Genomic DNA, 17,214 nt, shown 5'->3' with positions numbered 1-17,214 from the left:
TTTGTCGTCAGTAGAAAGCTGATAACGAAATATCGTGAACTGTTAGCGGGGCGCACCGTTGACGGGAACCAATGAAACGGAAAGCTTTTTCTTTGTAAAAGGCTCGTTTCCAAAGCAACGCCTCAAACCACGCACTTCCTTATTTATCAATTTTGTACATAGTTTTGTAGCTCCGCCCCCTATTCCCCAATGCTTTGATTTCTGTTGATTTTTTGTATAATGGTCAAACCATATGCATAGTTGCTGCCTGATATCTCCTCTGTCTCAGTATGATTGGCTGGTCGTATACATTTCTTTACATTTTAGATGATCGTCTGTCCTAGTTTTTATGTTTATTTCAGAGACTTTCCATCCGAATAAGGTGGAACGGTTGCTCCTAAGAAGATTCTGTACTTTAATTTTTTCAAATGCTTTGATGGACCCAGAAGTCAAGTGAACAAGTCCAATTTACAGTTAAAAATAGGGCAAACTTAGTGATATGACTTGTCAACTAGGAACTGCATTTCATAGTGTTAAAATCAATCAAACCGAATTGGCATGTTTTTTTTTAGTATGACCTGCGAAGGTATTAAACTCAAAGTATGAAAAAGCCAACAAAAGAAAACAACTTTTTTCACATATTACTGAGAGCAGGTGGATATCAGTCTAGCATGGTGTGCAAATCTATGTATTGCGCACGTATACTTTAATGACATATATGGATAATTGTTTTGTGGAGGTGACAAGCCCAGGGCAAGCTAGCTAGCTAACTGCCCAGCGCTCCCAGTCACCACAGGCCGATTCAATGGTGCTTTTTGGAGGTTTTTGTAATTTTGTGTAAGGAAAAAAAAAGAACTGTTCCAAAATGACTTGAATGAATGTATTTTTTTTTCTGTCGTTTATGTACATGAGAAAGAGGTGTAGCAGGGAGGCGTTCTGTTTCAAGAGTGAAGTGGTGGCCTTCAATGTCATTTTGTCTTTTTAATTTTCTTTTATTTTTAACTGAGCCTTTTACGTGTTATGTTTTCATATTTTATATACTAACATTGAAAAGAAGAAGAAAAAAAAATAACCCAACATTTTTGGAGAAAGGCACCTGTATGTGCCATGAAGAAGCAAGCCATTATAACTTGTACAGAATTGTGTTGAATGGCTTCATTTATAGGCCCGGACAGACATGGTACCGCATTCGAATCCCCGATCCTCCTCACCCCCTTTGAGTTTTAATTGCACTTAACTTGGTTACCTTTCAAGGCAAAAGCACTTAGGCCCTCTATCTTCCTTTTTAAAGTGCAACATTAGAGTCCAACAAGCCACCGGGATATGTAATGGACGGCAATCTTGAAATGTTTTCTGTTAAAATGGCTGGAGAGAGTTTTGTCCGTAGGCATTTCTGGTGGAGCAAGGTTCCGTCTTTATGAAATTGGCGAACACAAATGAATACAAATTGCATGAATTAGACAGTGGAGGTCAAGCTCTCCCTGGGAAGCGAACAGTCCCAGGCTAAATTGTTATCGCCAACTTTGCACAGTGCTGCACTTTTGATTATGAGAATATGTATTTATCAATACAAATGGACTGTGCTGAATAAGAAGTGTATATGATATAGGGAAACATAGTACAAACTTTTTTTTGCTTTTTTTTTTTGCTTTACCCATGACAGACATTGCTCATGTTCCCAAGTGGTCTTCAAGCCAAAATGGTTTCTTTATATAAATGTAAAGGGATTTTTTTTTCATCACCTTATTGTTGCTCTTTTTAATAACTTTTTTCTAATGATTCATCGTTGATTGTTTTTATTTTTCTACATCAATCATGTCAAAACGTTGATCGGACAGAGGATGGGCATTCGTCAAGACCAAAATGATAATTGTTCATTTCCCTTTTTTAACGGGACATGATTTTAGGATGGAATCCGTCATGGCCTTGTGTCTCTCCCCCCCCTAAGCTAGTGTCATCGGTTCTAGTGACCTCTCGCTCTCCCTCTCTTTCTTTCCCTCCAATACATCTGCTTACTCGTCCCTGATTAATTTGAGATCTGCGCTATCTTTTGTACTCTAGTGCCACTTGGTGGATCGGAGGGCTTCTGTGAATGAGTCAAACTAATTATCAGGGTCCACAAAAGAAAGAAGATAAGAGGCGAGTGGGTGGGTGGTGGGGGAGAAAAAAATGATGTGTCCACTTTGACACTATTTAATCATCTGCCTTCTTTTTAATACTGCGTAATCGCTATGTAATCAAAATGGCTGCACTCTCCTCTCCCCTCCCCCTCCTCCGACAATTTCGAGTTTAATATCCGAAAAACGGTAACAGGGCTTGGTCCTTCTTAAAGAGACAGTATTTCTCAGCGCTTATCCTCTGTTCTGTGTGAGTGTACGCAGCCGACTGACACAGATCTGTTGGGGTTGTTGGGGGGTTGGGGAGTTGAATTGTAACTACCTTTCGGCACCCACAGTATGATTGCTCTCTCCCTCGCTCCTTCCATCTCCCTCTTTCTTTCGCTCCGTTTTTTTACCACTTCATGGCTTTGAAGTCTCAACTAATTTCCTTGGTTGCATTTAGTTTTGCTTTTTTTAGTACTCCACCGCACAGTCTACAATCATTTAGCTTTAAGTTTGGCTGTATTTTTCAAATTAGAACTGGCTCGATTATCATTGTCATTATCTTTTGGCACTGGGTAAAAAGACATTGGTATGTGCTGTATAAAGCTTTTCTTTTGTATTACTCCATTGGTAGGGCTGTACAGGGTTGTTTGTGATGATAACTGGTAAATAGATCATTTGTACTTATTTGGTTTTTTTTTGTATTTGTTTTCATTTGGCATTATTTTATGTTCAAATTGCCAGATCTAAATGTAACAGGATTTGAAAGTAAAGCTTACATCAGATATCTGCTCTCCTCGTTATTATTGTTATATATGTTCTTATGCCATGAGAGACGTTTGTTTCCCCTGGATAAGGGAGAGGAACCTTGGCTGACTCATTCATTTCAATGAATGAGTCAACCAAGGTTTCCCCAAACCAAGGTTCTAATATTAGTCCAAACTTTAAAGCTCTCAAGTGTTGAACATCATTCCGAGCTCTAAAGTTCATAAGAGAGTTAAATATCAATCCAAATTCGAAAGCTCTATAATGAGTTAGTTATCAGTCCAAACTCTAAAGGGAGTTAAATATCAATCAAAACTCTAAAGCTCTAAAGGGAGTTGAATATCATTCCAAACTCTAAAGGGAGTTTAATATCAATCCAAGCTCTAAAGTGTGTTAAATATCAGTCCGAGCTCTAAAGTGAGTTAAACATCAGTCCAAGCTCTAAATGGAGTTAAATATCAGTCCAAGCTCTAAAGCTTCACATCTCGCCTGCTAGCTCCCTGGCTAGCTTTAGCTTGTAGTCCTATTGTCTCTTACACATAGGGGCACGTTTATGGGATTTGAGACGTATGTTTTCTAATTTACCACCAGCCGAACGCCATCATATTCCCCGTAAGGAATAGTGCCGGCCATCGCTTGCAGCTAATCTATTTTATTTTTTCAGCCAGAGAGCGATGGGAGGTCCCTCTCTCTCCCCGTTCCGTGTTGTGGTAATGAAAGTTACAGCACGTTCCCGCCCAGCCAAAGGTTGGCCCTGCCTAATGAAAACAGATGAATCAGAGATAAAGTGTTTGCCGACATTAAGGGACTCATTTATCACTGTTAGCCTGCGAGCTACGGAGCACCTTGCTTCTGGAGCTCTTCTTTAGCACGGCCGGCCTGACCGCGCTCTGTGGTAGGGCTGAGTCCTCGCAGGCACCCACACCCCTCTCTTTTATTCATCCCTCTCTCCTTCCTCTGGCTTCTTTTTCTCCGTCAACGGCTCTCCTTCTATTTGTATGTATTCCTCATCTCTTTCTCTCTCCTCTCTTTCCATTGCCTCCTTTTCTTTTAGTTGCCTTCGTCTTTTCCCCCTTATGTATTTAATGTTGGCCGATGAAGCTTCGCCATCACATAACTCCACATATACATAAACCCTTCTCTCATGTTGAACCCCTTCCCCGAAGCCCTCCACACTCCTTGAGATACCACCATCTAGCAGGTTGATCTCTGTCGAGCTTCCACACCCATCTTAAGCTCAACAGCGTTCTGCAGCAGAACCCCGTGGTCCCACCTGTTCCTGCCTCCACATTAACAAATCATTAAATCTGCTTAATTAAGTACAGAGGCTCCTCTCTCGGCTGACCTCCTGGCCTCTGGGAGGCCTCCTCTTGTGGGGGGGGGGGGGGGGGGCAGACTATCGATTTGAAGGAATTGGGATCCTGATTGAGGAGGCCATGTGATCAGGGACTCAGACTGGATATAACGGTATTGCAGAAGAAAAAGACAAACAAATCTCTCCGATCCCCGAGTTTTTCCGGGGGCCCCCAGCGAGGTTCAAGCGTTGAATTTCTGCGACACACGCCAAAAAAACAAAAGGCTTCCGGAGTTTTCCTTCATCCCAATAATAGCCCTTCACCTCCACCAACGCCGTCTGCACAACGCCGACCTTTCCCGACACCACCTCGCCAAAGTCGGCTGCTGTCGATCGATAGCGTGTTAGCTTTTTGTTTGTAGGTTCAGAGCGGTCTTGGCTTTATTACGGCGGCCGCGAGCCATGGGGGAGTCGCGCGCCGCGAGAAGCAGCTCCCGCTTGTTTGCCAAAAGTGTAATCCCGCCGCGACCCGGCGTGACCTCGCCCAGAGAGGAAAGCTGCTTAGACAGAAGTGTGAGAGTCCGTGGGAGCGCCCCAGCTGCCTGGCCTCTGCCTATCTCTATCGGTCTATCTCTCTCTCACTGTCTCTCCCCGTCTGTCCCTCTCTCCTCTGCCTGCCTCTGTCTGTATATCTTTCTTTCACTGTCTGTCTCTCTCTCATCATCCTGCCTCTGTCTGTATCTCTCTTTCACTGTCTGTCTCTCTCTCCTGTCTGTATGTATCTCTTTCACTGTCTGTCTCTCTCTCCCCTGCCTCTGTCTGTATACCTCTCTCTTTCACCTTCTGTCTCTCTCCTCTGCCTGCCTCTGTCTGTATCTCTCTCTCTCTTTCACCGTCTGTCTCTCTCTCCTCTGCCTGCCTCTGTCTGTATCTCTCTCTCTCTTTCACCGTCTGTCTCTCTCTCCCCTGCCTCTGTCTGTATATCTCTCTCTTTCACTGTCTGTCTTTATCTCATCTGCCTGCCTCTCTCTGGCTGTCGGTCCCTATCCTTCTGCGTCTCCCTGTCTATCCGTCTGTGTGTCTCTCCCTCTGCCTGTCTGTCTGTCTGTCTGTCCCTCCTCACTCTCCCCAGTGTGCCGTTTCTCTGAATGCACCCTTCACAACGCCACTGACCCGCGTTCCCCCTCTGCACTTTGTTTTTCCTCCACGTTCCTCAATGATTGCACTTCACTCCTGTTTTCGTTCTGTTGTCCCTCACCCCCCTGACTCATATTACCTCACCTACCCCCCCTCCCATCCCACCCTGCCCTCCACCTATGGCTCCTCCCCCTTTCCTCCTAACCCCTCCTCGATTTCTTCTCCTTGTGTTAACTTTCTTCCTCCTTCCAGTCTTTCGTCCTCCCTCGATCACTGCGTATGCGCCTCAAGTTATTCCCTAACCTGCCCCCCCCCCCCCCCCCCCCCCTCTCCCATCCCTCTGACTCTCGGGCTCCTCCCCTCCCAGCAACCCACCCACCTCTGTGTCCCCTTTGCAGCAGCGATGACTCGTAGCACCTCCTCCCTCCTCTCTCCTCCCCCCCCCCCCCCCTCCCGTGTCCTCTAAAGGGCATTTAAGGCTGCGGAGGAGCAGGCTCTCTTAGGCTAAGTGAAGACAGATCCCCCCTCACAGTCCCGCCACAAAGGCAAGCACAACCAGGGTCTGAATGTTTGCAGACCCCTGTCCTCAAGAATACCCCCAACCCGCACCAGCGCCCACCCCCATCAACCCCCACCCAGCAGGAGACGGAGAGTCCGCAGGGGGTGAGGGAAAGCAATAAACAAAAATAGATAAATAAATAAATAACAACAGAAGGGGGAGAAAATGAGCTCTGTAATCGATTTGACATGGGGCCCGAGAACGTAGCTGCTTTTTTTCCCCCGACTCCGGGATCCATTCATCATTTGTCAGAGCAATAGAAGGCAGGGATGGGAGCTTTAATGAATAAAGTCGTTGGAGTTCATTTAGCTGACCAGCTTGTATGAATCTTGCGGGATCTCCGGTTACTGTCCGAATACGGTGAGACGGGAATCGTATGGGCAGTCCTCGCTGAACCACCATCGATACATCTGCTATTCCTTTTCTTTTTTAATCGTGAAACACGGCATTCAAGGTTACCTCTTTTCACCCAGCCTTTTCTTTCCGGAGGCCCCGTCCTGTGACACAAAGGCTCGTGATGGAAAGAGAAGAGTCTAAAGTGTTGCTCTGAACTATACCTCAGCAGGCAGAGGGGAGGGGGGGGGGGGCTAGGCGGTGATCTGCATCCCTCCCACCTCCCTCTCCCCCCCCCCCCCCCCCCCCCCCCCCCCCCGGGGCGTATCACTCATTCGCCAGACCGGATTGGACACACATGGTGGGGCTTGTATTTACATGCATGGCAAACGATGCCAAGCCCGCGGGCCATGTCCGCGCTGGCAGCCCACCCCGCCCGGCCCCCCCGCCGTGCCCGCTCCGCACTCTTCGGGGTGAGACGCCACTCGGCAGGGGCTGGGGAGCAGCAATCTGATTCAGGCGACGCTGCGGGGGACAAGGAGGGGAGGTAGGGTAGGCGGGGGGTTGGCCGTAGGAGGCGGGATTACCCACAAGGCCTTTGGGCGGGTAGCCGGGGGGGGGGGGGGGACTGGTGTGGAGTGTACGAGTCCTATTTCCACGAGCGTCAAGTGTACTGTATGTGGTGGTGGGCTGAAGCGGAGGGAAGCATTGTTTTTTGTTACCATGGAATTATAGGACCAAAAGGCGCTCAGTTTCCATTGGTAACGACGCCGGGCTGCTTACTTTAAATATAAAAAGTTTAAATCCCGAAGACATAAGGACTGCGTGGCTCAATAGGCCGTGTTTACCTCGTGGCCATCTTGGTTCTAAACGGCATCCGTGTGGGAGAAGCGAATGCATGTTATGGCCGCCGGGTGATGAATAAGGCCCATAGGTGAACGTGGGTTGTTGGGAGGTAAGAGGCCATGGATTCGGCGACTCAGGTCTTCAGAGAGCTGAGGTAGGCAGATTTATGGAGCATCCGGCTGCTCCGGAGAAGTCCAGAGGCACCAGGCCAAAAAACAAACCGACTCCTAGTGTTCCATATTGAGCCACGGAGCCTGACTCAAAACAGACGATGTTAAGTGTTTGGTTTGGAGACGATATGCAAGAGAAACACAATAAAATACATTGTTTGGTTATACAAATTTGATTATTTATACCAGCGGTTGTCATACAGTCACAAGTGTACCCCCCCCCCCCCCTTCCCCCCGCCCCAGACAAGAATATTCTATGAGGGGAATACCCCCTTGCTTGTGCAATACCATTTTTAGGACCAGAGAAATTCTAATATTAAATATCGTTTTGTCTGGCAGTGTAAATGTGAACCTTCACAAAGATTGATGTAAATAATTAAAATTCTGTGAGAGTCAAAAAACTGCATTGCCCTGTACTTCTATTATAATTGAGTTCATATTTACAGAATGTCTAAAGTGGGGCCCCCGGTGGTGCCGTAACGTGCCCCTTGGGGCTCCAGACCCACCATTTGAGAAACGCTGATATATACCACAACAAAAAGACACCACATTTGTGAAATCCACCTCACCTCTCTCCGTGTAACATCAGACCCACTTATGTTATTGATTTGAATCTCCTTTACGAACCTCTATACGTGAAGAGGAAGGAGATTGTTTATTTTTCACGACAAAGTATCGCTTACAACCCCCCCGTTAGTTCTTCCTAATTATCTTGAGCTCTTAATGATTTCCTTAATTAGTCCTAACTGAATTCCTGTCTTCAATCAATTATCAGGCCATGACTACGTGGCCATCCGTCTTCCAATCAGGACATGAGGAATCCCTCCATCCATCCTCATTTGAGAGGAGAGTGGGTCAAGCAAATTAAGTGAGACCACATCCATCCACGTCTGCTTTATGAATCTCCTTCCCCTCCGTTCGTCTCCTCCTGGTGACTTTAACCTGGATGTGTTGAACTACGGGAGATTGAGGATGCAGCCAAGGGACTGGGGAAAAACCCTTTTTCACAAAGGCCTAATGAGTGAGTGTCATGCTTTGCAGTGAATGATGTGAATTAATCAAATGATTGCTTCTGAAAAAGTATGATCTATTAAATATATATCTACAGGAGCAAGGGAGAGGACATCTGTTGAACTAAACACACAGCATCTAACACTCAGCAAACTTCATTTATTCAACTGAATATTGTTAACGCCAAACCTTTTTTTTCTTTGCAGTCACCTGTAAGTAAAAGAAAACACTCAAGTCATCCCTGAACTCTGCCGTTCGGAAAGGAATGCCACACTCTCGGTTAAATGCCAGTTGGGTACGAAACCTTGAATAAAAGTATGAAATAGAGATGTCTCCTACCACTGCCATGGCTCTCTCACTCACTCTCTCCTTCGTTTCGCTATCCCGCCCTGTCTCTCTTCCGCCCTCTTCCTCTCTCCCTCCATCTTTCTCTCTCCCTTCCTCTCTGTTTGTAATTGTGGTGCTTGGGGTCAAGGTGATTGATGACGTCTCTCTTGATCATTGAACACACGCACACACACCCACGTACACACACACACACACACACACACAACCGCACCTCTTTTCTGAATCTTTTCCGGTTCGTTGTTTCTTTTTCCTGTTAATGGGGAGCGTGGATATGTGTTGTAGGTATGAGTGAATGAGTGAGTGATTGAGATAGTGAGAGAGTGACTGAGTGACTGAGTGAGTGGGAAACATAGTTAGAGAGTGAGTGAGTGAGTGCGTGAGTGAGTGAGTGAGTGAGTGAGTGAGTGAGTGAGTGAGTGAGTGAGTGAGTGAGTGAGTGAGTGAGTGAGTGAGTGAGTGAGTGAGTGAGTGAGTGAGTGAGTGAGTGAGTGAGTGAGTGAATGGGTGAGGGAGCGAGTGAGCGAGTGAGTGAGTGAGGGAAACATGGATATAAACGTATCGGCTTACGTGATTTGGCACCATCTGCTGGAACCTGAAGTAAAATATCTAATCCTCTTGTAAGATTCAGCATAGAAAATAAGAGCAGCGTAAATAATTACTTGGTGTATTGGTGTAGTTTATTGCATTATACAAATATTGCAACACTGTATGAACAGCTAAATAAACCAAAACCATTAGCATCATAATTTCTTGCGTTATGCAAAAGATGTACAAATAATACAAGTTTTCATCCCTGTAACTTATATATATTAAATATATTTTCAATTTTCTTGATGGTTTAAAAAAATCCCCCTGATTAAAAAAGTGGTTTGGTGTCTCTATCTATCTATCTATCTATCTGTCTGTCTGTCTGTCTGTCTGTCTGTCTGTCTGTCTGTCTGTCTGTCTGTCTGTCTGTCTATCTATCTATCTATCTATCTATCTATCTATCTATCTATCTATCTATCTATCTATCTATCTATCTATCTATCTATCTATCTATCTATCCATCCATCCATCCATCCATCCATCCATCCATCCATCCATCTATCTATCTGTTTTATATATATATATATATATATATATATATATATATATATATATATATATATATATATATATATATATTACCCTCAAAGAAAGTTGGCTGTTCCGGAGGCAGACACCTGTCTGTGTTCTCGGAGCCAGGGAGAGGTCTGGCAGCCCGGGCGGTTGCCAGGACAGAGGTACGGTGCGCTCCAGAGCAGTTGGCTCCGGACGCGGCCCATCTGCCCGGGGTTGAAGCGCTCACTCCCACGCCCAAGGTCCAGCAGGACCACAATGTGCCGCGGTGTTGCTGGCAGGGCTCCCCGAAATGTCAACCTGGCGTGACCAACCCGGGGCCCCAGCAATGGCGGGACGTTGTGGAGGGCCGGTGCCCTGGAAGTGGCCAGGGAGCCAGGAACATGCCAGGCTAACAACAACCACTGATCGACTACCGGGGCGCTGCCATCTTGTCCTGGGTGGCCAGTGCTTGTAGGGTCGGGCAGCGGATGACTGCACTCATTACTGGCCCCCGGACCTTCCCAACACACCACGGCGGACCTTACAAACACATTCAGCCCATTACTGCCCCATGGTCCTCACAAAACACACAAGCATTTAGACCCTTAACGGCATGGAGGACCAGATGGATGGAAATGTGAAACCAACAGCCGGAAATAATGTCACCGAGCTTGGGTTATGGATTGAGTTTTAGTCTGGGAAATCTGTAAATTAAATAATGTTTTTGTATGTTAACACTAAAAACACTGGACCGAACGAGGAATATAAGACCCAGCCTATTAAAGACCTGTAGCCTATTTAAAACACACAAGACAGCAAGCACTAAGGAAAATAGAGGAACCTTACATAAAAGGTTGTCAAATTAAGATTGAAAGAGCAGAAAGGGAAGAGGAATCATTAGGAGCATGAAGGGTTCGCTCTAATCTGGGGCACAGAAACAGAGCCAGAAGATCAAACACAGCGCCGGTGGAGAAAGAAAAACATCTCTTCATACTGACTGACAACATTTGGTCGACATACACACACACACAGGCACACGCAAGGAAAGGAAACTCCCGCCTTCCTCCCCCTCGAGCAACAACACCACGTGAATTAGCATACTTCGCTAAGACACACGAGAACTCTCTCCGAGCCGTCGGATTTTTCTCACTGCATTTCCAAGGTGGAACAACTTCGCCTGCAGACCTCTCTCGCCAGATGAATTCACTCTGGCTGCACGCAAAGCCAGCAATTAAAGCGCTGGATTAGGAGTGATTGCATTTAGTGTCCCGAGGTGGCGGTGGCCGCCATCTTGGGGTCTCTCATTAACATGGCGGGCCGCGCCAGCCTCGCTCAGCCTCGCCACAGGACGTTAAGCACTAACGAAGACATTATCCACCTAATTTCTAATACTGACAACGGAGTGGGTTTCCTGTGGGTTTTCTGTTGGTCGGTTTTTTAACACCTCGGCGCCTGGTGTCGGGGGCGGGGGAGGGGGCAGCAGCAGGCGGCCAGAGCCCTGTTGGAATAAGGTTGAAGCCAGGAGGGAGATAACCCGTGTTTCAGGGCCGGACCCCGGCGTGCTTTTGATCAGGCTCGGCACGCGGTGACTCACAGCAGCTGGATTGCATTAATTGGCCGCGGCGCGGGCAGCGGTCTGCTCTGGCGGTGGGGTGAGTCACACCGGTGGAATTGGTCTCTCTCTCTCTCTCTCTCTCTCTCTCTCTCTCTCTCTCTCTCTCTCTCTCTCTCTCTCTCTCTCTCTCTCTCTCTCTCTCTCAGGCTCTCTCTCGCTCTCGATTCCATCTTCCAACCATAACTACAAATAATTATTCACTCAAATCCATTACCAGGGGTCAATCAAGTTCCCCAATCACTTCTGAGGTCCAATTACTGCCGGCGAGCCGCTGGTGAAGTCGTTGCTGTGGAGGAAGCCTTGGCCCACGGGCCACCCAGTGAATTACACACCACTGCCGAGTGTGAGAGTGCGGGTGCGTGGTTGTGTGCGTGCACACGAGTGTGAGTGCGTGCGTGCGTGCGTACTACACAGATTCTGTTGTGAGAGTAGCCTCTCCACAGGTGGGTAATGAAGCTCATACACACAGACACACACACACACACACACACACACACACACACACACACACACACACACACACACACACACACACACACACACACACACACACTCAAGTCTTCCCGGGGCAGTCTGACCGACACCCTAAAAGACTTCAGCAGGTTAAATAGTCCACAAGACAAGAAGCCTCTGATAAACAATAAGAACAGATTATTGACAGTGTTGTATCCTAGTGCAGGAGACAGCTACTCCTCTACATGCCCTTATTGTGTGGTCGGGTCATTTGAGAGCATAAAATGTAGTACATGTAAGCACATCACAGACTTTTAAAAAAACGGCCCAAAGACCTTTTTTTATAGAAAAGGATTCAGTGTATTTTTAGTAAGGGTTTGTTTTTCTGCTACCTGCATCTTCTTTCAGCCCTGTACAGCACTCAAATGAAAAGCCCTTTATATATTAAATGTTAAATCTATAATTAACTGTAATTATTATAACACAGTACATCGGCACGTAAATGCACTCTACAGGCAGTTCCCTTTGCTGGGCCACACAGGCAAACCATTATCTTTTCTTTACGCTCCGCCTCCATTAGTGCTTGAGGCCCCCATGTTTGTCTGGCAGCCATCCTGAAGGAACACACACACACACACACACACACACACACACACACACACACACACACACACACACACACACACACACACACACACACACACACACATCGTGGGCATAGCCAGAGGTTAGGGTAGGTTATGGGAGGTTAAGGTTGCGTTTGAGAGTTGGGTGGTGATTAATGTTAGGGTAGAGGCCAGGGTTAAGGTTAGGGTGAGGTTAGAGTAGAGGCCAGGGTTAGGTTAGGGTAGAGGCCAGGGTGGGGGTTAAGGTTAGGGGTAGGGGTTAGGGGTAAGGGTTAGAGGTTAGGGTTAGGGTAACTATGGTCCGTTTATGTAAACTTACAAGGAATACTTTGGTAGATTCAAGAGTTTCCTTCCTGCAAGGCTCATCCACCAGCAGCAACCACAGCGGCAGTGTGTCTGGTGAGAACACCTGGTTCTCATAGCCTCAGTCTTCCACTGAGTCTGAAAGACAAATAACTTATCCAGGTGTTATACATTTGAGAATATATTGAACCCTGGACTTTGCAGCCCACAGAAGCAAATGAGAACCCTTCCTTGTCCACAGACCTACTGGAGCGAAATACATCCAGGGCTAATTGATTGATGGGTTTTATACTTATTATTCTTCTGAAGACAGATTGCAAGTTTAAAATACAAAATTCTCGAATAAACATGGAAACTCTTGACAATAGCTTAATTGCACAGAGCTACTTTATGATGCTACCGATGAATGTGCATCATAAATATATCAACACTAAATATCATCGTCATGTATGACAATCAGAACCAATTATTTCAAAACAATATTGTGTGTACCTTCCAAATATGTTTGCAGTCCCAGCAGGTAGCAGGTTACCTGCTTTTTCTAGTCACAATGAAAAAAAACACATTTAATAACACACTTGGAAAGGCAAACAAAAGGTATCCCACCTCAGATTTTCCATCATAAATAACATAAACAACCATAACATAAATACAAAGTGGACTCTGCAGCCTTCCCCTTAAGAGGTGAAGTGTGTCTAAATAAATCCTAACACAGGTAGTTTGTTCTAATGTCTGATGTTGAACAGCAGTAGTTTGATAAAATATGTGTCCTTTATTACATTTGCTCCTTAATAAACACTCGACTTGACAACTGCAGGATTGTGGTATTCAGGAAAAGGGAAAACGTTCTGTGTATTTCTCTTTACATCAACCCCAGAAAGTAAACCATTGAATATAATAAAATATGCCCAGTATTAGTCCGGTATTATTTTTGTGTTTGTATTTGGCTTCTTAAAGATATTACTCTAATTGTAGTCCTTAGCTTTATTTGGTCACAATAAAAGTATAAATGAAGAGTATAAATGAAGGTCTCCCAACTCAATTGACACACTTCCCATCATCATTTGTTAAATAAAACACAAATTCTAAAACATATGTGAAAGTAGAACAGACCTTGCAGCCATCATCATTTACAGAGGAGATAGGTTTAAATAAATCTGGATCCCAGCCTCATTTTGATCGTGATAGATGTAAGAGTTGAGTGGCTGGTTTAGAAGCAGTACTCTACTCCATAGAAGTGGCAGTGAGAGTGATAATTACTTTAGAGTCTGGGCGTCATTTACCCCACAAGGGACAACCTTCCCTAGGCAGGTTGTCCAGCACAGCTCCTCCATCAGCTCCCCTCCACCACACACCTGCTCTGGTAACAAACACAGCGGTAGCTTGTTCCAACATCTGGTGACACCAACAAACCTGAAGAGGCAATAGCTGCATACCTTCTGCATTTGTGGTTCATTTCTAATGATAAGTCATTATCAGACTTTATCAAAATGTAACATATACATATACAATGATGCATTAAGCTAGAGAACACAATTCGAGTAACCAGTCAGTGGGATTTTCTAAGAATCCAACCATAACAATAACAAGTCATTTTAAACAAAATGGCCTTCCCTAGCTTTCACCAAAGTAGAAGCAGCCATATAAAAGTAAATTGCTCCTGACTCATACATAACCCCAGATAATAATTAACTTTCGGAAAAAAAAAACACAGCTTTAGGGAAATTGCTCAGAAATGAAAAGAAAATAACCCACTGGAATAACTAATTACCATACCTAAACAACGCAGGGGTTTTAGAGTTTCAGATGAGCTTGGTGATGGTTACCCTCTGCTCCCCAGCCCCTGTCTCTTTTGGGGCTGCATGCCTCGTCCAGGGGATCCTGTAAAAGGAGAACTTTATATACAGTTCTAACATTTAAGACATGGCCCATTATTCAGCTGCCAATTTCCATCAGATAGTTACTAACCAGTACAAAAGAGTGGTGTTCAATTAATCCTATTGCCATTAGGTAGGGTTTAACTTGAACAACAATCAAAACCCAGATATTTAGAATCGAGTAGCATAATAATACTAAAACGATACTTTACTCTTTCAAATGTTTTGCAGCCTTTAATGATCTCTGCATCTTTCATGTGAGTCAAACATTTGCACAGAAGTAGAGCGTTATTACATGGTTTGGAACGCAGTGAGCCATCATAGGTAAAAATGCAGGACAACGCCGAAAAATTAAAAATGAAAAAGAATTGCCAATCAGATCGCTCCAAAAAAAGATTATATTTTTAGCCAATTTTTTTTTTTTTTTTTTTTTTTTTTTTGCAAATTTGCTGGAAAAATAAGAATTTAGCCAGTCTGATCAATATTTTTTTATTATTATTATTGCAAATCAGATCGCTCGAAAATAATTTGTATTTTTAGCCCATCAGATGGCTAAAATAAGAATTTAGCCAGATCCTTAGAATTTATTACTTTTATGCCAATCAGATTGCTGGAAAAAATACAGCCAATCAGATCGCTCGAAAAACTGTTTCGAGCGATCTGATCGCTGATAGCAATCTGATCGCTCAAAAAAACATTAGCTTTTTAGCCAATGAGTTTGCTGGCAAAATCAGATTGCTCGAAAATATTTTTTTTTTTTTCGGCCATCAGATTGCACGTAAAAAACAGCTAATCATATTGCTTGATTTTATTGCCAATCAGATAGCACAAAAAATATATATTTGTAGCCAATCAGATGAAAAAATAAGAATTGAGTCATCCTGATGGCTCGAAAATATATACCTTTATTTTTGTCATGTCGCACAGAAAAAAACAGCCATTGGGATCGCTCCAGAATAAATTGGATTTTTAGCGAATCAGATGGCTGGAGAAAAATATTAACTTTTTTGCCAATCAGATCACTTGAAAAAAGTATTGACTTTGTTTTTGCCAATCAGATATCTCCCAAAAAAAAAAAGCCAAAGAGTTTGCTGAAAAAAAAAGAATTTAGATTGGAAACATTATTTCCAATGTAAATCGGATTGGCTATTTTTTTTTCTTTTACTTTTTTGCCAATTAGATGGCTCGAAAAAATACAGCCAATCCGATAGCTCCAAAAAAATATTTTATTTTTAGCCAATGAGTTTGCTGAAAAAAATAAGAATTTAGCCAGTAGGATTGCTTGTATTTTTCATTATTGCTTTTTTGCCAATCAGATTGCTCAAAAAATTGTTATAATTCTAGCAAAGACGTTTGCTGGAAAAGGAGAAGAATTTAGCCAGTCAGATGGCTCAAAAAAGACGTATCATTTAGCCAATCAGATCACTCAAAAAAAAAAATTGATGCCCCTCCTACCACACAGATCATGGCGTGGCCAAAATCCCTTTTAGTTATTCTTCCAATATTAAATGTGCAAACTGTAAGTTACATGAAATTAAATAAATGAACTGGGAAATCGCATCATTTTGGTTGGGCATGCATAGCCGGTTAGGCTTGGTCAATGCTCATTGGTTGCTGAGTAAACTTGTTACTTTTAACAATTTGTCGGAGGCGGACAATTTGTCTGCCTATATCATTGACAGTTAGCCTAATTAGCAACAAAAAATAGATTTACAAAAATTGCTTAGACTTTACACCCAAATGCACAAGCGAATGGAAGGACACAGTACTTAGACGTTTCAGCAGCATTACTCGTCGTCTGCAAATCTTCATACGCTAAGCGTTTGTTCATTTGACTTCTTCAAGCCAGCCCTGGCTTTCTGTATATGGCCTTGTGTCATTTCGGGCTGGTGCGTGGCTTGTCCAATAGGCTACTTGCTGCCCGAATGCTTGCCTTCTGTCAGCGGAACTGTTTCTTATGTTGTATAGGGGTGTTTTTGTTGATTGTGGAGGCTGTTGTCTAAGGTTTATAACCAGTGGCAGGCCTATTTAATGTTTTTTTGGAGCTGCATAAACTGTTGAGAGGTGAATAAACTATTTCTGACATGTCAGAGGTGAGTAAACTACATTTATTGGCTGCGTAAACTGTGTGCACAGGGCTACTACCACATAGCCACGACAACAACAAGAACAACATATTGTTGCTAATAATAATTGATAATTAGCCTAATAATAATAAAGAAAAATGGTTTAGTTTTTTATATAATTTCTGCTCTGTTTGACTATGAGGTCACCACTGTGTTAAAATATTTCTCAAATGGCAGTGCCCCCCCGCTGGTGAGCGTCATCACTGACAAGGCGTCTCGTTGTCAGCAGTCAGATTGCTTGACTTAAATTTAAACTTTTTTGCCAATCAGATTGCAAGGAAAAAATATCAGATCGCTCTAAAGAAAATTAACGATCAGATCACTCGAAAAAAAAAAGAAGTATTTAAGCCAATGAGTTTGCTTGAAAAAATAAGAATTTAGCCAGTAAGATGGCTCAAAAAAAGTATATATATTTTTTGACAATCAGATCGCTTGAAAAAAATCATCCAATCCAATCCATCCAAAAAAATATCAGATTGCTCGACTTAAATTTCTCCATTTTTGCCAATCAGATTGCTCGTAAAAGATATCAACTTTTTTGAAAATCAGATTTGGCTTGTATTTTTAGCCAATGAGTTTGCTAAAAA

This window comes from Gadus morhua, chromosome 3 (genome assembly GCF_902167405.1).
Source record: "Gadus morhua chromosome 3, gadMor3.0, whole genome shotgun sequence".
Lineage (NCBI taxonomy): Eukaryota > Metazoa > Chordata > Actinopteri > Gadiformes > Gadidae > Gadus > Gadus morhua.
This window is presented reverse-complemented; position numbering follows the sequence as displayed.